The sequence below is a fragment of the Lactuca virosa genome, chromosome 3 (genome assembly GCF_052849685.1).
Source record: "Lactuca virosa cultivar CGN04683 chromosome 3, Lactuca_virosa_CGN04683_v6, whole genome shotgun sequence".
Lineage (NCBI taxonomy): Eukaryota > Viridiplantae > Streptophyta > Magnoliopsida > Asterales > Asteraceae > Lactuca > Lactuca virosa.
In genome coordinates, this window is record NC_136428.1 from 344,914,552 (window position 1) to 344,939,368 (window position 24,817).

Genomic DNA, 24,817 nt, shown 5'->3' on the forward strand with positions numbered 1-24,817 from the left:
AATAACAACATGTGAAACGAGAAAGAAGGTCAAAGAAAAAGCTTGATAAATCAGTTGAACCAAAGAAAAGTCCTAAACCTTTAAATGTACTACTTTTGGAAAGAGAGGTTAGGTCAAATAGGAAATATGATAGAGTTCCAATTGTAAAAAATTTAAAGAATAAGGGAATTGATGAATCCGTCAAAGAGGAACAAGAAGGTAATGTTAGAAAAACAAGTAAGGAATATCCACCTGGTTTAAGATACCTTCCAACCAGAATGAAATGTGATAACATCACTGCAGCTGTTAGGGGGATGTCACCGGAACAAAAACAACCAATCTTGAGAATGGGTTTTGGGTCAATTCTGCAAGTGAATATTACAAGTTATCCGGGGCAACTAAGCTATTATCTTTTAGATGTGTATGATGTCGATAGTAGAAGACTTGTCCTACAAAACTCTGTTATTAAGATAACAGAACAGACAATGCATGATATGATGGGGTTAGATGTGTATGATGTCGATAGTAGAAGACTTGTCCTACAAAACTCTGTTATTGAGATAACAGAACAGACAGTGCATGATATGATGGGGTTACCAATTGGTGGAGAAGACATCAATGAGTTGCCATTGTGTGATAAGGGGAATCAAATTCTGGATGAATGGAGGGGACAATATACTTGTGATAAGTTCAATGGTGAGGAGTATTTAAGAAGGATTCAGGGTACAACAAAAGATAGTTTGATGTTTAGGCTTAATTTTTTGACCCTTTTTGTTAACAACTTCATAGAGTCAATGTTGATGGGAACAAATCAAATAAAAGTGGTAAGGAAGTTGGTGTTGGTATAAGACTTTTCAATGTTAAATTGGTGTAAATATATGCTTGATTGTTTGGGATCAAGGAAAAAACTATGGAAAAGGGATGGCAAATCAAGCTACTACAGTGGTCCTATTACACTCCTGATTGTAAGTTTGAAATATTGTTATATGAAAATTTAGATTTGGTAGTGATTTATTATTGATGTATTGATTAAGTTACTGATTTTTTTAGTTGGTGTACGTGTATAACATGAAGTATTCTATGAAGTTAGACAAAAGGTTTCCTTTTATTGGGCATATTAATGGTGCTAATTTGTTAGAGATTCAACGATTGGAAATCAGTTTGGGAGGGTTCGGGAAGCAATTTCGGGATGAGCATGACGATGTCAATATGAGGGATGAAACAGGAGGTGAAAAACAAAAATTGGTCAGTTTTAAGAGGGATTTTGGAGATGAGGAGGTAATAGTATGTTTTTTTGGATAATTATTTAATTTGCAATTACTGTAATTAATATTTGAATTTATATTCTGGTTGAATATAAATTACATATTCTGGAATACTACTAAATTATCTATACATTTACCATATTAAAGTTGGTGAAATATTCTTAGAATGTAATTAATAATTAATTATATGTATTGCAGGCATACGCTGTTGTTTTAGAGCATAGTTATGGGTTAATTCTAACAGAAAAAAGTACTATGGAGGTTGCGTTGAATGATGGTTTGGAAAAATTCCCTGATAGTTTGGTGCTGAATGAGTGGATGGAAAATATGAATGAGCTTTTCAAGGAAGTGCATGAAGGGGCAAGTAACAAAAAATTTCATGAGCCGGAGGGTTGTAATGAGTTAAATATGAATGATGTAGGTGATGGCGGTGAAGGAAATAGTTCACCTGTTAGAGGATTGATAGTTACTGAAGCTAATGTAGAAAAAGAAGTCAATTATAGTACACATGTTGATACCAATTCTTTAACAATGAGTCAGTTTCATCGACTTCCTGGGGTGAATGAGGAAATGATTAAGTTGTTGGATGAAAATGAGTTACAGGTGTATAGAAGGAAAAAGCTAATGTCTGGAATGAGTGGGGATAATGTGGTTGGAAAAAATATAGGAGAAGCTGTTGATAATGCTGCAGAAGATGATGATAATGACAAAAGGGAAAAACGTATCCCTAAAAAGGCAAAAATATTTCATTCCCCTTATATTGAAAGAATTGTTAAGGTTGGGGATAAACTGACCAAGGATGAAACAGGCATATGCAATTCAGTTTTTGCATCTAATAGAGATGATGGGTTCGTATATATGAGTCACTTATTATATTTGTAGAATATTAATTTGAATGTATTTAGATTGATTTTATATATAATTTTTGTTACAGGGATGAGATTTGGGACATTGGAACAAGTCATTTGTTGCACCAGGGTTTTGCATATCAATTCAATCAAGGAATGTTTTTGCATTCTAAAGTAATTGATTGTTGGGCTGCATTTTTAAACAAAATGGAGAACTACAAGGATGAATCATCGCTTTCAAGATTTTTCTTCGATACAACTATTGTGGTATGAATTTATTTTTTAAATTAATTTTTAAATTCAGATTTATTTTTGTAGAATTAATTTTGCTGTTGATGTGGGTTTTTACAGACAAGAGATATTGAATGAATTAAAGTCGGAAGATCTGAAATGTAGGATTTTTGCTACTCTATTGCGAATCTACATTAAGAAGTTTTATGTCAAGCCAAGTTTTAGAGATGTTGCGCATGTAAGTTTATTTAGTAAATGTAAAATTTGTTGCATCACTTAATATTAAATTAACTTCTTTTTTTAATGTGTACAAGGTTTTCTTCCCAATAGTTGATGATGGGAAGTATTACTTACTCATCTTTGATCTGAGATCAAGTTTATACTACATAGTAGATAATGTGAAGAGAACAGGAACTTTGGAAAGGAAATATGGCATGATACCAAACCTAGTGGTAAGATAATCAAAAAAATTCTGAGCCCTAGGTTTTCATTCTAAATACTGTTATAAGAATATGTTTGATGTATTTCTTGTATTTAATGATAGAAAAAACTGTTTTGCAACTACTTGACATCAGAACATCACTCAATGGCAAAAGCCTTAACTTTTAAGACGGGACGGGTGATGAACATATCTTGGCAAGTAGAAAAATCTGGAACAGATTGTGGAATCTACCTCATGAGGCATATGGAAAGTTACATGTGGGAAAATGAAGGGCGTTGGGAGTGTGGTCTTACAGGTAAAATGCCTGGTGATGTTAGTGCTATAATTAAGTTAAGAACGAAATACATGGCAAGATTGTTGACAACTGAGTTCAAGTTTAAGAGTATGATAGTTAAAGATTTTGAAGCGTTTCGTAAGCTGGATATTTTGGAACAAAATATGCTTCTTCAACAGTCAGCTGAAAATAGGAAGAAAAAAGGAAAAGCAAAGGGTCGTAGGTAAGAATTTGAAGTGGTAGTTTGGTTTTTTTAAGATAAATGTTGACATGGCATGATCTGAACTTTTTTTTTGTGGTTGTTGAAACACGATTCTGCTTTATGTTAGATGTTTGAAAAAGTACTTTGTCTGTCATATGTTTTGAAGTATTTTTATCAGTATGTAAGCTTATATCTTCTAATGGAATATTAATTTTGGTATAAAGGTTGTGTTGATGCATTATTTAAATTCTGGGATGATGATTTTGTGCATTGTGATAAGCAATTCTGGTAGAATGGGAAGTAGTTTAATACTAAGTTTTTGATGGGCTATTTATTAATAAATTTTAGTATTAAATTATGAAGATTTTTTAAATATAATTCTAGGTTGTTGTTAATAATGTATGTGTTGATGTATGTTTTTTAACAAATGGCCAGATATTGTGTGGGTAGACTGTTTTTATAGTTTTTTTATGCTGATAGAATATTGTAAATGTTATGATTCTAGAAGAACATGTTATAGTTTTTTATTTTCTATTAATTGGATGTAGATGACAAATGTATCTTTAGGTATAATGTACCCTTTTTGAAATTAAATATGTGTGTGTAAATGTATAATGCATAAAAAATCAAAATAAAAAATTCTTTTGGAATGGATATGTTTAGGAAATATGAAGTAAATTTCGTCGACTTCATATGTTGTGTGCCTCGGTTGTTTTTACAGTTTTTTTGATGCAGATAGAATATTTTATGTTGTTATGATTCTATAAGAATATGTTATAGTTTTTATTTTCTATTAATTTGATGTAGATGAGAAATGTATATTTTGGTATAATGTACCCTTATTTAAATTAAATATGTGTGTGTAAATGTATAATTCAGTAAAAAGCAAATTTGTTACAAAGAATACGTGTATATAAAATGGATGTTGATGGAAAATGTATATTTAGATATAAAATTTTGTTGGAATGATTATGTTTACGAAATATATAGGCTTGTTGAAAGTAAATATGGTATAATGAATACTTGTATATAAATTGTACACGTTGTTTGTATACTGTGCTAAGCAATAAAACATTTTTGTTAAAATGAAAATCAATCTAAAAATGATTGAAAAAAGTTGTATAACTTGCTGTAAGTAAGGAAAATAATGAATTTATAGAATTGATGGAATGAATATTTGTATTTTGTTATATGATTATTTTTAAGTAATTAAAAAAGATAAATATTGTTAGATACATTGACAATGGCATCGTCACTAGCAATCAAGGTGAATACTTTATTAAACGACATAAAAGATAACAATGAAGGTGAACCGACAAAATTAAAATGAAATGTCATTTTACTAAAACCATTAAAATAACATAAAAAGGGAATTATTTATGGCCGTTCTTTAAAGGACAATTTCTTTTGTCATGATGAACCATCTGTTGACATGTTGCACACTTTCTCTTAGGTTTCGAGCTTTCTTTCTCAATCATCTCTTTTGTAGATTTTAATCTTTTCCCACGACTGCTGGAGCCTTTGTTACGAATATTTGAAGGATTCTGAATGTCACTAACATGAGATGCTACATCAGGAACTACCACGCCTAGAAGCTTCTTGAACTGTTCTGCTCTGGTCGGTCGATCATGATTTGGACAATCGTCTACAAATTTTTTTTCAACTTATTCTGCTCGTCAAGGTATAACTTTAACTTAGCTGCATCATGGCTCAAAAAAGACACACAACGGTCAACAGTTGAAAAAATATCAATATCAGTCATGTCGGAATTAGAATCATCAAAAGAACTATTGAAGCGTCTTTTCAGTAATTCTGTTGGAATAACATCCCTACGCCAACGTTTCAAAATGTACTTTTCAGGAATTTGTTCAATGCCATAAAACTTAAACACACAGAATATGTGTCTGCATAAGATCCCTACATGTTCAAAATGCATACAAGTACATTTGAATGAACCATCTTGGGTTGAGTGTGTGACCTGGAATATATAAGATGATTAGTGAGAATGTTTAAGTTGTAAATATTTAGCGTTTAAATTCAAATGATAAAATGATCCTATAAAACATAAATATACCAGAAAAACACAAACATTCTTTAAAATGATAATTTTATTAAACTGAAACGAAACTTAATAATACCATATAATTCATCAAAAACATACTTTTATTTTACTGAAATCAAACTTAATAATATCTAAAAACGACGAATTTGATGAATTTCTTGTAGTTCTATGCTTTCTTCAATCCAAAAGGACAGTTCCTGCTATCATGACCAAATCCAAAGCATATTTTACATCTTCTTTTGTCCTTCACAACTTCACTCATTGGATTCTTGGGATCATTAACATTACCCAGATCCTTCCCGGGATTATGATCTTCATTATCCTGCAAGATTATCAGATTTGATACATATGTATATGTAAAAACAGTAAAAGGGTGTGTGGGGGACGTTTGAATCGAATCTTCATTATCATGGTCAGATGAGGTTGTTAATAATGTATGAATACATGGTTCCGATTTCCAGTATGAACATCCATCGATTGTGTAAAACAAATTGATTATCAGCTAATGGAATCGACAATTGTGATCTGTTTGTGGGGAATCGACAATTGTCATCTGTTTGTGGGAAACGTTTGAATCGAGTATATAAAGAAAATTAAATTAATGATAACTAAATCAGTCATAAATCATTGCCTAATATAAAGGGATAACAATCAAACTAAATAAAGAATTAAAATGAAAGATTACATAATTACCCTTACATATTTAATAAAATAATTAATAATTTGCCAAATTGTGATTAGTGCATCCATGCACACAATACTTGTTGAAAACATTTGAACCTAACTCTCTTTCTCTCTCTCTCTCTCTCTCTCTGTCTAAATATATATATATATATATATATATATATATATATATATATATATATATATATATATATATATATATATATATATAACTTCTTACTCCCTTTAGTTGCAAAATAACTTTTTAGCTAAATCATCATAGTAAAAAAGTTTGCCTGTTTGTTAATTCGTCATCTTAAGCACGAAAGACACATTGGTTAGAAAATACTCCTTTGGCCTTATTAAAACACCATAAAAGGCGAACCATTTGTGAAAAGTGAGTCTTTATTTTACACAATTAACATGGACTAAAATCTATATAGTTTATTGTGACAACCCGAAAATTTTGAATCAAGCAAGGTCTAAATTGTAACCCTATTGCAATGAAAACCTTAAAAGCTAAAAGGGCATAGGTGCTTGCACATGAAAGTGTACACTTTGGAAGCTACATACAAGGTAATCTCTTGAAAGTAAACACGTTTATCAAGGCAAGAGTAGACAAATGGATTTGATTAAGAATCACATGATATAGATATAAGAAATCGTGTTATGTTGCAACCTTGAATGCTTGAACTTTAAGGCCATCATTTTGAGCTTTCTAAACACTAGAAACATATACACATTTATAAAAATCATCCAAAACATAAACACACTTAAGGATACCATCTAAGACCATAAACCTTTTTCATTGGGCCATGTTTGGCCGTGAACCCCTTCATTTGGGCCATTAATGACCGTGAACACCATCCTAGGAAGGATCCTAGGGCGTAAACTCCTTGGTGGACCACCTTAGAGGTGTAAACTACTTAGGGAATCCATGCTTTGGGCGTAAACTACCTTAGTGGACCCCCTTGGGCGTAAACACATCAAATGGAAGCATCTTGGGGCGTAAACACATCAAGTGGAAGGAATCTTGGGCGTAAACACCTTCCTAGGGAGCATCTTGGGCGTAAACACCTTCCTAGGGAGCATCTTGGGCGTAAACACCTTTCTAAGAAGCATCTTGGGGCGTAAACACCACAACTTTATGGTGTTTACGGTGTAGTTGCGATTTAATCGAGTATGATTGTAATCAGAGTAATCAAAGTAGTATGAACACGGAGGGTAAATAAGATCTGGTTTATCGCTCAATTATACTTTCGAATACAAAGAGAATTCTAGACAGAATCACTTGGAAAAGTTCTATCTAACTCTGAGTACAACTCCTATTTATAGGAGAATAAGAAAGTATACAAAAAAATACTAAGGGCTAAACATCAAGACTTCGAAACTGTTATGCCTTAGTAAATAGATAAAATGACTTTCAAAACTAACTCAAATAAGTTCGACACATTACAACATATTTGACACTAACATTCTCCCCCATTGTAATCAGTGTCGAACTCAGTTTGTGAGAATTTGAGCAGCCATATGCATTGATCTTCGAATCTCTGTATACCAGCTCATAACCTTCTTCAGCTCAGTCTTATCTCCTTCGTTGTTTTTCTTACAATTATTCATACAAACAATAAAGTTCGTGTATTGAGCAGTAGTATACCTTTCCACTTCCGAAGCATGAAATAAGAAACTCTTAACTTTTCCTTTCTTGTCTTTTCCTGAAAAAACTAATCCCATTGGATTTAAACAAATTTCCCCATCTACAAACTTCTTCAATTCTTCTTGACTCTTCACAGTTTCTGGAGCTACTTTTATTTCCTTTCCCAGTGTCGTACACAGCTCAATATCAGTTAAGGCTAGAGAATCATAGTAATTATCTATAAAGATTTTGATGTGACCTAGACCAAGTCTCAAAATCTCTTTGCCTGTCCCTTGAAGTTTTGAAGCGTCCATATCTTTGAGAATCAATGCAACTTGAATAAGATCATTCAAGTTCATCAATGGAAAGTCAGCAACTAAAAAATCACAAACCACATTGTTTGCTCTTACAACATGAAATCGAAAATTCTGAATCATGTTTTCAAACAATACATCCTTAGTCACACTTATCACACGCACAATCTTGATAAGGGACCAAACCTCTTCCTGATTCTTTCCCAACACAACATGAAACCTCAGCTTCATATGTAGAAAGTCATCTTCATTCTTGAAGTTCTCAATAATTTTGTATTGTGCTGTGATGAACATCATTTCATTGATTGGGAAATCAAGTTGATTCATATCTGTGTTCTCTATTGCATTGCTCTTTCTTGGCTTATTCTCAAATGCATACATTTCATTATATGACACTCTTGCTTCAATATTTTCATAACTGTGTAACTTCGTTGGATCACCTTTGTCCATAGTAGGAGGATCATTTTTACGAAGCATCAAAATACTCTAAATTTGACACTGCTTCTCCATCTCTGCTTCAGTTTCAGCTTTTCTTTCTTCCTTAGACTTTTCTATAACAAACCATTTCCTTTTCCTTTATCTGCTTCATTTTGTTTGGGTTTCGAAGAACTCCCTCCACCAGTAGACTCAATTACAATGCCTTTAGCAATTGGCCTTGTAGTAACTGTAGTTGCCATTACCGGTTCAGCCTTCGAAAATATTGGTTTTGTTGTAGGAATTTGAGTTTTGAAAACTTTTCCAACAACCTTTGTTTCTTCATTCTTTTGCCCAGAAACATTTACTCCTTTACCAACACCTTCCTTTTCTCCCCCTTGCACCCCTGTGGTAACAGGCGGGGCATTCGTTGGTAAGATAGTGACAAACTGAGACAATGGAGCCAACACATTTTGAATCGCAGTCTCGAATGAACGAAACTTCTGATCTACAAACTCAGGAGTGAATAGAGATGATGAGCCAGACTTCAAAACAAGCTCCTTCAATTCTACAAGCATGGTATTAAGTTGACCAAAACTGGTAACGCCAGCAATTGCTTTCTCATCAAACTTGGGAACAAAAGATTGATGTGTTTTAACAAACGAAGTAACACCAGCAGCAATAATATCAACTTTCTCAAGGAGAGAAGAATACTTTTTATCCAACTCACTGAGCTCTGAGGACACACTCATTTTCATCTCTTCAAGCTTTCGATTCATATTTTCACGAACTGTTTTTACATCTTGCACAAAAATAACATGAAGTTCCTTGGCAACACGTTTCAACTCTTAAAGCTCCTCATTAAAATTCGAAGACATATACTTCATTCGTGACTCATTAGTTTTATCCATAATATCAAGCTTGTCTTGAATTCGAGATTCTAAATCTTGTATCAACACATTCAATTTATTTAGAAGACGAAGCTCTTGTGCTTTGACCTGAACATCAACTTCAATACCAGAAACAGAATTCCTGCCTGTGACAACCCGAAATTTCTATTATGTACAACATTTCAATTCAATAGAAGTCAGAACTGTTGCTGCTAATTTTCAAGCTTTTTGGAATAAGTTTGAGTATTTTAGGATTAACACTTTAGGAGATATCAGGAGAGAGGATGCTCTAGGGTTTATTGTGCAATAGTAATACCCCAAAGCTCCAAAAATTTGGAGTTTACGGCCTAAACAAGGGTGTTTACGGCCGTAAACCCTATTTTGGGGGTATATATATGACACTTAGTCATTATTTGCCATTTTTCACAAAACCAAGATCCAAACTCAATTCTCTCTCAAGTATCTTCGACTTTTTCTTCAAGATCTTCAACTTGTAAGTGTTTCTAACTCTTTTAAGTTGAGATATTACTTACTCTAGTGTTTTAACACACTTCCATCCGTGAAATCATTCCAAAAGGTTAGATCTTCAGGTTTCACCAAGAACACCAAGAACACACACTAGTGTTCTTGGACTTTTTACACCGTTTCAAGCTTCTATCTTGTAAGTACTTCTATCCTAGAGTATAATAAGGCTTTTTACACTTCTAATCACCAAGAAAACACCCAAGAAAGGCAAGATCAAGGGTGTTTACGGTCCAAGATGTTCTCGGACCGTAAACCCTAAAAAGGGTGCCAAAGTAAGCCCTTTACCCTTCTAAGCCTTGGGAACTAGCATGGATCTTTTCCTTGATGAGTTAAGAACATGAAAACACCAAAATACCATAAAACATAAGGGTTTACGGTCGTAAACCCAAGGTCAAATGGTCCAAGGACCGTAAACTCCATTTAGGAATGAAATGGTGCCCTAAACTCTTCCATAGGCTTATACTTCAATTGGATATGCTTCTAAGGACTTGTAGAACTTCAAAACAACACATGGTCAAAGAAGCATGAGTTTACGGCCGTAAACTCATGGGTTTACGACCGTAAACTCAATGAGTTATGGTCATAAAACCGTAAACTCATGTAAGGGGTTCCCTTGAACCCTAAACTCAATAGCAATGTCCTACAACACTTAGATGCAATCCTTAGGACTTATAACACTTATATAAGGTGTTTTTCATGTCCTAGGATGTCTTAAATTTGTTAATTAGTTGTTTAAAGACTAATTGGATACATATATGTGATATTATATGTTAACTAGGATCATTGAGTGTGTACAAGTCTTCACTTGACACCTAGCAATCCTATATCATCAGTTCATCCAAACCACTCACTACAGGTGAGTTCATACCCCTTAATTAACCTTTTAAATGTTTTTAAATGCTTTTATGGGGGGATACAAGTTGAATTATTATAGTTATTATATCAATCACATGTGATTAATAACTACCAAACAAGTGGATTTCTTACTTTTCAAACTGTGTTACCAAACTGTTTTACTTCAAACTGTCTTACAAACTCTTTTAAATACCAAATGCTTTTACCAAACTCTTTTGTATGATAAATACTTTTACTTAAATTCTTTTAACTAATATTCTGCATACCTATATATGTATAGTTATATAAGTAATGTTTAAAGGACTTAGGAAGGCTAACTCACCTTATTCCCTTTTCCTCGTTTGGATGTGGCCTTAAGGTATCGGTTATTCGTCCGAATGTCGTCTAAATATTAGTTATATATCATGTATACATATATAGATATAAAATGTTACTTCTTTCATTCAGTTCAATGCCTTTGGGTAGCAAAGTTATACAAACATGTTCATATACACAAACAACATTACTAGTAAACTATAATAGGTATAGTTTAGGAAGATACTATTACTAGAATAATGAAACATACAAGGAGTCAGTTCATACATGAGTCAATACCATACAGAGAAAGAGATAACAAACAATACCATACAGAGAAAGAGATAACAAACAATACCATACAGAGAAAGAGATAAGAAACAATACCATACAGAGAGAACATACAGGCTAGATAGAGGGAGAACATACAATACAGCTAGCACATTCATTACATATACATTATTACATTTATGTGAGCCACTAAACGGGGCATGGCACTACCTGACATGACTGTTTTTGTATCCAGAATCTCCTTAATTGGAGCGTATGAGTTTGTGTATAGATCTATACTGGATTGACTATCCTACACCTTGTTGCTCGCTACAGTGGGACTTGCAAGTCTACGGGTGCCAAACGTCATTTCTTACGACATCTTACATTGTCGTTTTTCTATTGAGTCGGTAGCAGGATACATGCCGATCACATGGTACTTTAAATAACAATTGGTTTAAAGTAGTTAGTACAGCAGTAGTTACTTAATACAACACTACAGTACTATATCATTTTCCCATTACATTTACTTTGTGATATTCACACAATAAACAATAATGTAGAAACTATGTTTTTGGTTAATGATAGTCGGATTTGGGAAAATACACACTCTTACAAGAGACACACACACATATACTAGATGCCTTGGTAGAAGGCTACTTTTAGTAGGAAACATAGGGTTTTCTAGGAGAGTTCAAACAATTACAACTTTTACAAAACTTATACATTACAAGACTTACAAACACTTTCATACAAACACAGACACTAATATACTTATGATCTCACCAGCTTTAAAGCTGATAAACTCTTTCAAAATAACTTGTATTCTCAGGTCGCCAGTAGACAGGTACCGGGGCCAGGTTTTTGCGAAGATGGAGCTCGTTCAAGACTTATCTTTATTTTGATGTATATTATTTTTGGTGTCTATATAACCTGACAGAACACACTTGTATGAAATTATATTATTAATGCAATGGATGATGTTGTTGCTTGTTTACTACTTTGCATTGTTGTGATACTGTACATGACGTCCTCCACCCCCGAACGTTTCCGCCGTTCCGGTTTTAGGGTGTGATAGATTGGTATCAGAGCATTGTTTATAGTGAATCGAGTGTATCAACCCATAAAAGATATACAAACTATAAACACAGCGGGATTAAAATACTCTGATAAAGAGTTTATACTTTTAAATAATAAAATATTTAACTAAGTATACATACCTGCATTCATACTAAAATCAGTGTCACTAGGACAGAACAAAGTATTACGATTGTTGGACAGCACAAGTAGACTTAGAGACATATGGTCAACCGTGGGAAGATGTAGCCTGATCAACTACATTATCCGAGGAGTGATTAGCATGTGCCTAAGTATGGTTGTGAGGTTGCAACAAGTCTAAAAACTTACCAACACTTCTACAACAAGAACAGTAGAACAGAACATAAACTTAAAATACTATAGGAGTATTTTGTGTTACTATAATTACTTATCTGAGAACTAAAGGTCTTTATTAGTATGTCAATGGTTGTTTAGTGGATACACTAAGGTTATATGTGCTAGGATGTCATAGACTTAGAATCTGTGAATCTTTGCTTTATTTCCTGTCCTCGTTGGGTTGTGGGCTTAGAGTTAGGGTCACTTATTCGAAGGTCTATCCTGTCCTGAATACATATAACTGGTATGCACTAAACAAGTATTGAAGTAACTGATAAAGATCATCTTATAATTATCTAATTAGTACGTCTATTTATTTATTTCTTATATCCCTCTTTTCTCGCGTAGAATTAATGGCTGGATTCCATCTTCCCGGAGACCCGTACTACCCCAACCATGGCAACGCAGAATGGCTGGAAGAAGAACCAGAAGATGATCACCCAATCCCTTTGGATGATCATGAAGCTGAAGGCTTTTCTGATGGTTCTGACTCAGAGCCTGAAGTCAACAACCTACCCCCAGCTGCTCAAGACCCAAACCTGAACCCTCGTCCAACATTTCAAGGACCCACTCCTATGTGGGCCACAAACTTGAACAGATGGAGTCAGGAACAGGGTCAACCCATACCCTACAATGGAGACAGAAGCTTCTACAACCTCACCGAGGGAGGTTCAGCTGACAGGGTCCTACCCGTAATGGTCCGTAGGATTGCTCGGAACACCGAGCAAGGTCGAGCAGCTATTGACCGAGTCGTTGAGATTGACGCCAACTCTGGCGTTAACACAGTCCGCATTCGCCAGCTCGAGTCTGCTCAGGAAAGGACTCAGGTCCGCAATACAGTTCTACAAAGGGAACTTGCTGAGACCCAAGCTGAAGTCAGAGAACTTCGAGCTCAGCAAGCAAGATCTGATAGGCGAATGGGGGACATAGAACGTCTTCTGTCGGATTCAAGAACTCACTCTAGTAGTTCTCGTCGCTGATAGAGTCTCATCGACTTCTCTTTTGGATATAAACTAGTTTATGTAAAAACTCTAGTCTAATTTCCTATCTTTGTAAATCTTAGACCTGTTAGGTCTTGATTAGGTCGTAGTTCTGTCAAAATTTTCCCATATTGGTTGATGTAAGACCTACTTCTAGGTTATTTTTCCCGAAATTGTTACATCTGTAATCCCAGTGTCTTTGACAGATATCTAATGATATGGAAATCAATATCCAATTGCTATCATCTGTTGGTACTAGATCTTCATTCAATCATACTATTTAATCGTGCTATTCATTTGTGCTGTTGGACTATGGAGAGTTAGTCCATGATTCATTCTCATCATTTCCTATTAGATTCTTATCAATGTCTCCATCTTTCTAAACTTATAGTTCAAAGATGCCTCCACGCAAATCAACAAAACACAATCCTCATGCACCGACACCACCTGCTCCTCAAATCGATACGGCAGCACTAAATGCTGCTGTAGCTGCAGCTGTGGCTACAGCCATGGCTCAATATCACTCTTCTGGTTCCACTGGAGGAGGTACCCCTGTGCAGTCTATTCAGGGTGAAGCTCCCGTGTGCTCGAGAGAGTGCTCCTATAAGGACTTCACAAACTGCAAGCCATTGTCCTTTAAGGGAACTGGCGGAGTCATTGTCCTCTCGCAATGGTTCGAGAAGACAGAGTCGGTCTTTGAGATCTGCTCATGCCCGGAGGGAAGCAAGGTCAAGTTTGCCGCTTGTACCTTCGAATCAAAAGCCCTAACATGGTGGAATAGCCATGTCAAGTCACTATCCCTTGTGGTGGCTAATGCTATGGGCTGGGATACTATGAAAGACCTCATGATTGAGGAGTATTGCCCGAGGGGTGAGATCCAGAAGCTGGAGGAAGAACTGTGGAGCCTAACCATGAAGGGCTCTAACGTAGTCTCGTATACCGCCAGGTTCTGTGAACTGGTGGCCCTCTGCCCCAACATGGTTCATACTGAGGGGAAGAAAATCGAGAGATATATATGGGGGCTGATGCCACCATACCAGGGAAATGTTTTGGCATCACACCCCACTACATTTGATAGTGCCAAGCGATTGGCACAGCGGCTCATAGACCATGGGGTTCGTACCCCGGCCGCAACAACAACCCTGACCATCTCAGAACCCTCCAAAACCGCTGATTCCAAGCGGAAATTATGGGATGACAACAAGAAGAAGAAGGCTGCCAAAAAGCAGCAGGTCGTGGCAGTTCATGCTGCGATAGCACCTGCCGCTGCTTCTCCGGTCAAGCAGTATTCTGGAAGTTTGCCTAAGTGCAACAAATGCAACTTCCACCACACAGGAGCCTGCCGGGAAATGCAATGTTCAAACTGCAACAGGAAGGGGCACACTGCCCGTTTCTGTAAAGCTTCGGCAAGACCACTCAACCAAGTCCCCGACGCTGGTGTGGGCCATGCTTGCTACAATTGTGGCGAGGTGGGCCACTACAAGAGGGACTGCCCAAAGGCAGGGAATGTCGGTAGAGTGGGAAGAGTTCTGGCTATAGGCCATGAGGAAGCGGTTGCCGACCCCACGGTGGTCACTGGTACGTTTCTCCTCGATAACTCTTATGTATGCATATTATTCGATAGTGGAGCAGAGAGGAGTTTCGTGAACCAAAAATTTGCTCATTTACTTAAGCAAAAAATCACGAGCACTTAAAGAACCGTTCACTATAGAAATGGCTAATGGAAAGACGGAGAGCACTAGCAGTATATTCATAGGGTGTACCCTAACTTTAGATAGCCATTCATTTTCGATCGATCTCATGCCGGTATCTATAAAAAGTTTCGACGTCATCATCGGCATGGATTGGTTGAGTCTTCATTGTGCCGACATCATGTGTTACGAAAAGGCTGTACGCCTTAATCTGTCGTCTGGCGAAACTCTAGTAGTATATGGCGACAAACCCGACACGAACCTTCGTATCATCTCGAGCATTCAAGCTCAGAAATTCTTGCGAAAGGAATGCGCACATTCCTTGCTCATGTGGTCGATGTGAGCCAAGAAACGAAAGACATTCATAACATATCAGTAGTACGCGACTTTCCCGACATCTTTCCAGAAGAACTCCCAGGATTACCTCCGCAACGTCAAGTCGAGTTCCGAATCGACTTAGTTCCAGGGGCTACTCCCGTAGCCAAATCGCCTTACCGTCTAGCACCTGCAGAGATGCAAGAACTATCCTGTCAACTTAACGAACTGCTCAGCAAGGGCTTTATAAGACCAAGCTTCTCACCCTGGGGAGCTCCAGTCTTGTTCGTCAAGAAGAAAGACAGATCATTTCGTATGTGTATCGACTACAGGGAGCTCAACAAACTGACCGTCAAAAATCGTTATCCTTTGCCTAGGATCGACGATTTATTCGACCAACTTCAAGGGGCAAATTTCTTTTCAAAAATCGACTTAAGATCCGGATATCACCAACTACGAGTGTTAGGGGAGGATGTTCCGAAGACAGCCTTCCGAACTCGTTATGGGCACTACGAATTCGTAGTGATGCTGTTCGGATTAACAAATGCACCTGCTATATTCATGGACTTAATGAACAGGGTGTGTCGTCCTTACTTGGATCAGTTCGTCATCGTCTTCATCGATGACATACTCATCTACTCTCATAGTAAGGAGGAACATAGTCAACATCTGCGACTAGTCTTAGAAACTCTTCGTTCGGAGAAGCTCTATGCGAAGTTCTCGAAATGCGAATTTTGGATCCGACAAGTCGAATTCTTAGGGCACGTGGTTAGCGAGGAGGGAATACACGTGGACCCTTCCAAAATTAAAGCCATTGAGAGCTGGTCAGCACCGAAGACGCCTACAGAAATTCGTCAATTTCTGGGCCTCGCTGGCTACTATCGCAGGTTCATTCAGAACTTCTCCCGTATTGCGAAGCCTCTTACAACTCTGACCCAGAAGGGCGTATCCTTTGACTGGGAAGAGAAGCAGGAGAGAGTGTTCCAAACGCTCAAACGAGCCTTGTGCACCGCACCAATACTATCCCTCCCCGAAGGAATAGAAGACTTCGTTGTCTATTGCGATGCGTCGAATCAAGGGCTCGGATGTGTAATGATACAGCGAGGTAAGGTCATCGCCTATGCCTCGAGACAACTGAAGACACACGAGGTCAACTACACCACCCACGATCTTGAGTTAGGAGCAGTTGTGTTTGCTCTGAAGATCTGGAGACATTACCTATACGGTACAAAAAGCACAATCTTTACAGATCACAAAAGCCTACAACATATATTCGACCAGAAGGAGCTCAACATGAGACAACGACGGTGGGTCGAGCTACTCAGTGATTACGAATGTGAAATTCGTTATCTTCCGGGTAAAGCCAATGTAGTAGCTGACGGCCTAAGTCGGAAAGAATATTTTGGTCGTAGAGTCAAGTCATTGACTATGACTATCCATTCGCACTTGTCCACACAAATTAAGGAGGCTCAGCTCGACGCTTTGAAACCTGAAAATGTGGCAGGTGAATCCCTGAGAGGAATGGATAAGAACTTGGAGGTTAAAGGTGGAGGAGCTTATTATCTCATGGACCGGATCTGGACCCCGAAACTTGGTGGTTTCAGAGACTTGGTCATGAACGAGGCGCACACCACTCGTTATTCCGTCCACCCAGGTTCAGATAAGATGTATCTGGATCTTAAAAAGCTATACTGGTGGCCTAACATGAAAGCAGAGATTGCTACCTTCGTAAGTAAATGCCTTACTTACGCCAAGGTCAAGGTCGAATACCAGAAACCCTCCGGTCTACTACAACAACCAGAAATACCGGAATGGAAGTGGGAGCGGATCACTATGGATTTCATAACCAAGTTGCCCAAGACAACGGTTGGACTTGATACCATACGGGTCATCGTCGACAGATTGACCAAGTCCGCATACTTCCTGCCTATCAAAGAGACAGACAAGATGGAGAAGCTTACAAGAACTTACATTAGGGAGATTGTACGACTGCATGGTGTTCCGATATCCATTATCTCGGACAGAGATAGTAGATTCACTTCGAGGTTCTGGCAGTCGTTACAAAGTTCCCTAGGAACTAGGCTGGACATGAGTACAGCCTACCATCCGCAGACAGACGGGCAAAGTGAGAGGACTATCCAAACCTTGGAAGATATGATGCGAGCCTGTGTGATCGACTTTGGGAAAGCATGGGAAACTCATTTACCCCTTGTCGAATTTTCCTACAACAACAGTTATCACACAAGCATAAAGGCTGCTCCATTCGAGGCCCTCTATGGCCGAAAGTGCAGATCCCCTCTGTGCTGGGCTGAGGTGGGTGATACCCAGTTAGCTAAAGGACTAGTTCCTGAAAGCACTCTCATAGGTCCGGAGATCATTCGGGAAACGACAGAGAAGATCGTTCAAATTCGTGAACGATTGAAAGCCTCTAGAGACCGACAGAAAAGCTACGCTGATAAACGAAGGAAACCATTGGAATTCCAGGTGGGCGACCGTGTTCTATTGAAGGTCTCACCCTGGAAGGGCTTGATACGCTTCGGAAAGCGTGGAAAGCTAAATCCAAGGTACATAGGGCCTTTCGAGATTCTTGCCAGAATCGGCCCTGTAGCTTACAAACTTAACTTACCGAGCAAACTCAGTAACGTACATTCTACCTTCCACGTCTCGAACTTAAAAAAAGTGTCTGTCCGACGAGACTCTTGTAATCCCACTCGACGAGATCGAGATCAACGAGAGCCTCAACTTCGTGGAAGAACCAGTAGAGATCATGGACCGTGAGGTCAAGCAAACGAAACAAAGCCGTATCCCGATAGTGAAGGTTTGCTGGAACGCCAAGCGAGGACCTGAATTCACTTGGGAGCGAGAGGATCAGATGAAACTGAAATATCCTCGTCTTTTTACTTAGTTATTTGTAACTACATATTTGCTTAAACTCTAATTTCGGGACGAAATTCCTTCTAAGGGGGGGATGATGTGACAACCCGAAATTTCTATTCTGTACAACATTTCAATTCAATAGAAGTCAGAACTGTTGCTGCTAATTTTCAAGCTTTTTGGAATAAGTTTGAGTATTTTAGGATTAACACTTTAGGAGATATCAGGAGAGAGGATGCTCTAGGGTTTATTGTGCAACAGTAATACCCCAAAGCTCCAAAAGTTTGGAGTTTACGGCCTAAACAAGGGTGTTTACGGCCGTAAACCCTATTTTGGGGGTATATATATGACACTTAGTCATTATTTGCCATTTTTCACAAAACCAAGATCCAAACTCAATTCTCTCTCAAGTATCTTCGACTTTTTCTTCAAGATCTTCAACTTGTAAGTGTTTCTAACTCTTTTAAGTTGAGATATTACTTAATCTAGTGTTTTAACACACCTCCATTCATGAAATCATTCCAAAAGGTTAGATCTTCAAGTTTCACCAAGAACACCAAGAACACACACTAGTGTTCTTGGACTTTTTACACCGTTTCAAGCTTCTATCTTGTAAGTACTTCTATCCTAGAGTATAATAAGGCTTTTTACACTTCTAATCACCAAGAAAACACCCAAGAAAGGCAAGATCAAGGGTGTTTATGGTCCACGATGTTCTTGGACCGTAAACCCTAAAAAGGGTGCCAAAGTAAGCCCTTTACCCTTCTAAGCCTTGGGAACTAGCATGGATCTTTTCCTTGATGAGTTAAGAACATGAAAACACCAAAATACCATAAAACATAAGGGTTTACGGTCGTAAACCCAAGGTCAAATGGTCCAAGGACCGTAAACTCCATTTAGGAATGAAATGGTGCCCTAAACTCTTCCATAGGCTTATACTTCAATTGGATATGCTTCTAAGGACTTGTAGAACTTCAAAACAACACATGGTCAAAGAAGCATGAGTTTACGGCCGTAAACTCATGGGTTTACGACCGTAAACTCAATGAGTTATGGTCATAAAACCGTAAACTCATGTAAGGGGTTCCCTTGAACCCTAAACTCAATAGCAGTGTCCTACAACACTTAGATGCAATCCTTAGGACTTATAACACTTATATAAGGTGTTTTTCATGTCCTAGGATGTCTTAAATTTGTTAATTAGTTGTTTAAAGACTAATTGGATACATATATGTGATATTATATGTTAACTAGGATCATTGAGTGTGTACAAGTCTTCACTTGACACCTAGCAATCCTATATCATCAGTTCATCCAAGCCACTCACTACAGGTGAGTTCATACCCCTTAATTAACCTTTTAAATGTTTTTAAATGCTTTTATGGGGGGGGATACAAGTTGAACTATTATAGTTATTATATCAATCACATGTGATTAATAACTACCAAACAAGTGGATTTCTTACTTTTCAAACTGTGTTACCAAACTGTTTTACTTCAAACTGTCTTACAAACTCTTTTACATACCAAATGCTTTTACCAAACTATTTTGTATGATAAATACTTTTACTTAAATTCTTTTAACTAATATTATGCATACCTATATATGTATAGTTATATAAGTAATGTTTAAAGGACTTAGGAAGGCTAACTCACCTTATTCCCTTTTCCTCGTTTGGATGTGGCCTTAAGGTATCGGTTATTCGTCCGAATGTCGTCTAAATATTAGTTATATATCATGTATACATATATAGATATAAAAGGTTACTTCTTTCATTCAGATCAATGCCTTTGGGTAGCAAAGGTATACAAACATGTTCATATACACAAACAACATTACTAGTAAACTATAATAGGTATAGTTTAGGAAGATATTATTACTAGAACAATGAAACATACAAGGAGTCAGTTCATACATGAGTCAATACCATACAGAGTAGATAACAAACAATACCATACAGAGAAAGAGATAACAAACAATACCATACAGAGAAAGAGATAACAAACAATACCATACAGAGAGAACATACAGGCTAAACAGAGGGAGAACATACAATACAGCTAGCACATTCATTACATATACATTATTACATTTATGTGAGCCACTAAACGGGGCATGGCACTACCTGCCATGACTGTTTTTGTATCCAGAATCTCCTTAATTGGGGAGCGTATGAGTTTGTGTATAGATCTATACTGGATTGACTATCCTACACCTTGCTGCTCGCTACAGTGGGACTTGCAAGTCTACGGGTGCCAAACATCATTTCTTACGACATCTTACATTGTCGTTTTTCTATTGAGTCGGTAGCAGGATACAAGCCGATCACATGGTACTTTAAATAACAATTGGTTTAAAGTAGTTAGTACAGCAGTAGTTACTTAATACAACACTACAGTACTATATCATTTTCCCATTACATTTACTTTGTGATATTCACACAATAAACAATAATGTAGAAACTATATTTTTGGTTAATGATAGTCGGATTTGGGAAAATACACACTCTTACAAGAGACACACACACATATACTAGATGCCTTGGTAGAAGGCTACTTTTAGTAGGAAACATAGGGTTTTCTAGGAGAGTTCAAACAATTACAACTTTTACAAAATTTATACATTACAAGACTTACAAACACTTTCATACAAACACAGACACTAATATACTTATGATCTCACCAGCTTTAAAGCTGATAAACTCTTTCAAAATAACTTGTATTCTTAGGTCGCCAGTAGACAGGTACAGGGGCCAGGTTTTTGCGAAGATGGAGCTCGTTCAAGACTTATCTTTATTTTGATGTATATTATTTTTGGTGTCTATATAACTTGACAGAACACACCTGTATGAAATTATATTATTAATGCAATGGATGATGTTGTTGCTTGTTTACTACTTTGCATTGTTGTGATACTGTACATGACGTCCTCCACCCCCGAACGTTTCCGCCGTTCCGGTTTTGGGGTGTGACACTGCCCCTTGCATCTGCTTGTGATTGCAACAATGAGTTAAGCTTCCTGTTAAGAATCTTGAACTGTTTCCCCGACATAAGCATATGATCCGGAATGTTTTCTTCTTCAGGATCAAATTCTAAATCAGCAAATGATCCTCCTAACCCTCCATCATCAGTATCATCATCATTTATTGGTTTGGGTGGGTCAGTGGATTGAGACGAAAATAGAGAAGTAATGGGTTGATTTATGACGAAATCAAAAGTAGGTGAATGTGTGGTTGTGGGAACAGTGGTGACAAATGGTGGTAAAGAAGTATTGGTATTGATGACGAAAATACCTTGAGTAGAAACTGGATTTTCATTGTTTGAGACTCCTTCACCCATATTGACATTTACATCCGTATTAGATACGTGTGTAAAAATGTCGGAGGTTCGAACCTCCTCAATAAATGGCTTAGTTAACGAAACCTCGGGTGGTATGACCGAAGTCTGCGTAGGAGTCGATAATTTTTTTGAGTCACCATGAATAATAGATGTGTCCACTATCAAAGTTTCCACAGAGCTATTGGAAATTCCTATCATTTCGAAAGTCGATTTGACAGGTGATTTCTTATGAGGTGAATGATTACCAATCTGTCACACCCCGAAACCGAAGGCGGAAACATTCCGGGGCGGAGGACGTCATGTCAAGTATCACAACACATGCAGTATAGTAATCAAAGTACAACAACCATTGCATTAATAGTATAAGTTTTACATAGGTTACATTTAGCAACAACATCAAGGTAGATATAGAAAATAACATAAGATGCAGCTCGGTACAAGGCTGTCCTCACAAAAGCTTCCGGAGTGTACCTGTCTACTGACGACCTGAGAATACAAGTTATTTTGAAAGAGAGTGTCAGCATTTTAATGCTGGTGAGTTCATAAGCATTTTAATGACATTGGTGTAAATACATGTTTTTCCTCAAAATAATCTCATTAGATGATGGTAATAAGAGTTTATAAAGTATTTGAGTTCTTTCCAGAAAATCCTATATTTCCTAATAAAAGTAGTCTTCTACCAAGACCCTACTGTTTTGAGTTTAAAGAAATGAGTTTAACTAATAACAGCAGTCTTCTACCAAGACCCGACTGTTTTGTATTTAAAGAGCATTTTTCCCAAAGTGTTACTTTCATTATCAAAATATAGTTTATACCTTAATGAATATGTGAGAAGATCACAAGTAAATGTAATAGGGAAAATAAAGCTTTACTTCAACAGTGACATTGCTGTTTATAAGGTAATAAAATGCAGACTCCAGGTAGTATTAAATGACAATACACCCTGAGGAGTCTAAAGTAGTAAGATACAGACTCCAGGTAGTATTAAATGACAATACACCTCGGGGAGTCTAAAATAGTAAAATACAAACTCTAGGTAGTATTAAATGACAATACACCTCGGGGAGTCAAAAATAGAAATATACTGACTCCAGGTAGTATTAAATGACAATACACCTCGGGGAGTCAAAAATAGAAATATACAGACTCCATGTAGTATTAAATGACAATACACCTCGGGGGGGGGGTCTAAAGCAGCCTTTAATCCTAAGTAGGTTAGTTTAAAGTATTAAAAAAAATGTGGCCTAGTGTATAACTAGGAAAATATATTATGATGGTTTTATATGTAGAAAATATCGTGATAATACTTACCTTAAGGCCATGAATTATAAGGTAAATGTAAAGATACTCGTAACCATACTGATTGACGGATGTAAACACGACGACCTGCTGGCGTCGAAATGAATGTGACATTTGTCACCCCTTGGCTTAGTTGGCCGGGACTGTAGCTAGCAGTCAGGATGTGGGATGGTCTGTCCCGTATAGATCTATACACACAATGCCTGCTCTCCCTCCAGGAGACTCTGGTTACCAACTTGACAACGGTGAAATTCGCGTCATGAGGATGTATCTAGTGTTTTGATTTCTATATACCTTTCTTTTTACTAAAAGTACAAGTTTTTATGAATATAGATATAACTAAGTTCTCCTTCATGAAAGTTATGGTTGGTTTCTAAACTATACCTATTATAGTTTACTTGAGAGGTTATCTAGGTACCTTTGCTACCCAAAGGTATTGAACTGGAGTAAGAGTTTTAATATCTATCCAGATATATATAATATATGACTAGGACTTCAACGACACTCGGACAAATAACCGGATGCTCTGAGTCCACAACCAAACAAGGAACAGGAAATAAAGCGGGCTATCAGTCCTAAGTCCTTCAAACCCTACTTATATAACTATACCTATATAGACATGAATCTATCAAGAATATAAGTTTAAAAGACTTTGATAAAAGCTTAGTAATTTAAAAAGAGATTTTAGTGTTTTAAAAGAGATTTGAAAACGAGAATTAAAAACCTTTAGCTGAATAAAACAGTTTAACATGCAAAAATCTATTTGCTTGACAGTTATTAATCACATGTGATTGATATAATAACTTAGCAGTTCAACTTGTATTCCCCCAATAAAAGCATTTAAAATCATTTCAAAGGTTGATTAAGGGGTATGAACTCACCTGAAGTGAGTAACTCGAAAGAAAGATTGATACAGGATCGTCGGGTGTCAAATAAAGTCGTGAGCACAAAGATTGATACATGTAATAACACATATATGAATACACTTAGGGTATATAATCACTAATAGACACATGGACACACCTTAGGGACATGGAAACACTTAGAATTAAGTGTTACAAACACCTATTGAAGTCCCTAAATGAGTGTAGGGCCTTAGATTTGAGTGTAAGGCCACCAAACACGACTTTTATGTATGTGCGGCCAGGTGTACGGCCAGGGTGTGCGGCCAGGCCTGTGTGCGGCCGTACATAGGAGTGTGCGGCCGTACATAGGAGTGTGCGGCCGTACACTCTTCATTCATGAACAAAATGTCGATTTCCGGGCGTTTCAAAGCCAATACTAAGTCCAACTAGCAAATGAAGGCCAAACTCTTCACCTTGGAGGGTCTTTGAGGTGTGTACGGACAGCTTATGAAGGTGTGCGGCCGTACACCTTCAAGTGACGAAAAACACGAAGAACATGATGAGTTTTAAGCTTAGATCAAGGTGTCTTACCACTATAACAAGCTGAAAGATGGAGTATTTAACGTTTTTGAGGCCCGTAGAGTGTTCTTGGATGAAGTTTCTCGAGAGAGAAAGTAGAGTGCAGCCAAAATGGGAAAGGAGTGAATGAACGGGTCTCCTCCTATATATAGGGTTGGGTGTGCGGCTGGGAGGGTGTACGGCTGGCTGTGTGCGGCTGGCTGGCCGCACACTCGGGTGTGCGGCCGCACACAACATCCTGGGTGTGTTTGGCCCGATTTATTGATGCTACACACATTCTAACCCTTTCTAGGACTCA

At 37.3% G+C, this 24,817-nt stretch overlaps 1 pseudogene across 1 annotated transcript in view; it reads left to right on the forward strand.

The window, feature by feature from the left end:
- LOC145167523 (putative disease resistance RPP13-like protein 1) overlaps positions 1-24,817 on the forward strand; it is a 260,684-nt pseudogene that overhangs the window by 61,267 nt on the left and 174,600 nt on the right. The window contains exon 7 of the transcript XR_013741209.1: positions 20,609-20,634. The product of XR_013741209.1 is annotated as a putative disease resistance RPP13-like protein 1 (transcript). The remainder of the gene's footprint in view (positions 1-20,608; positions 20,635-24,817) is intronic.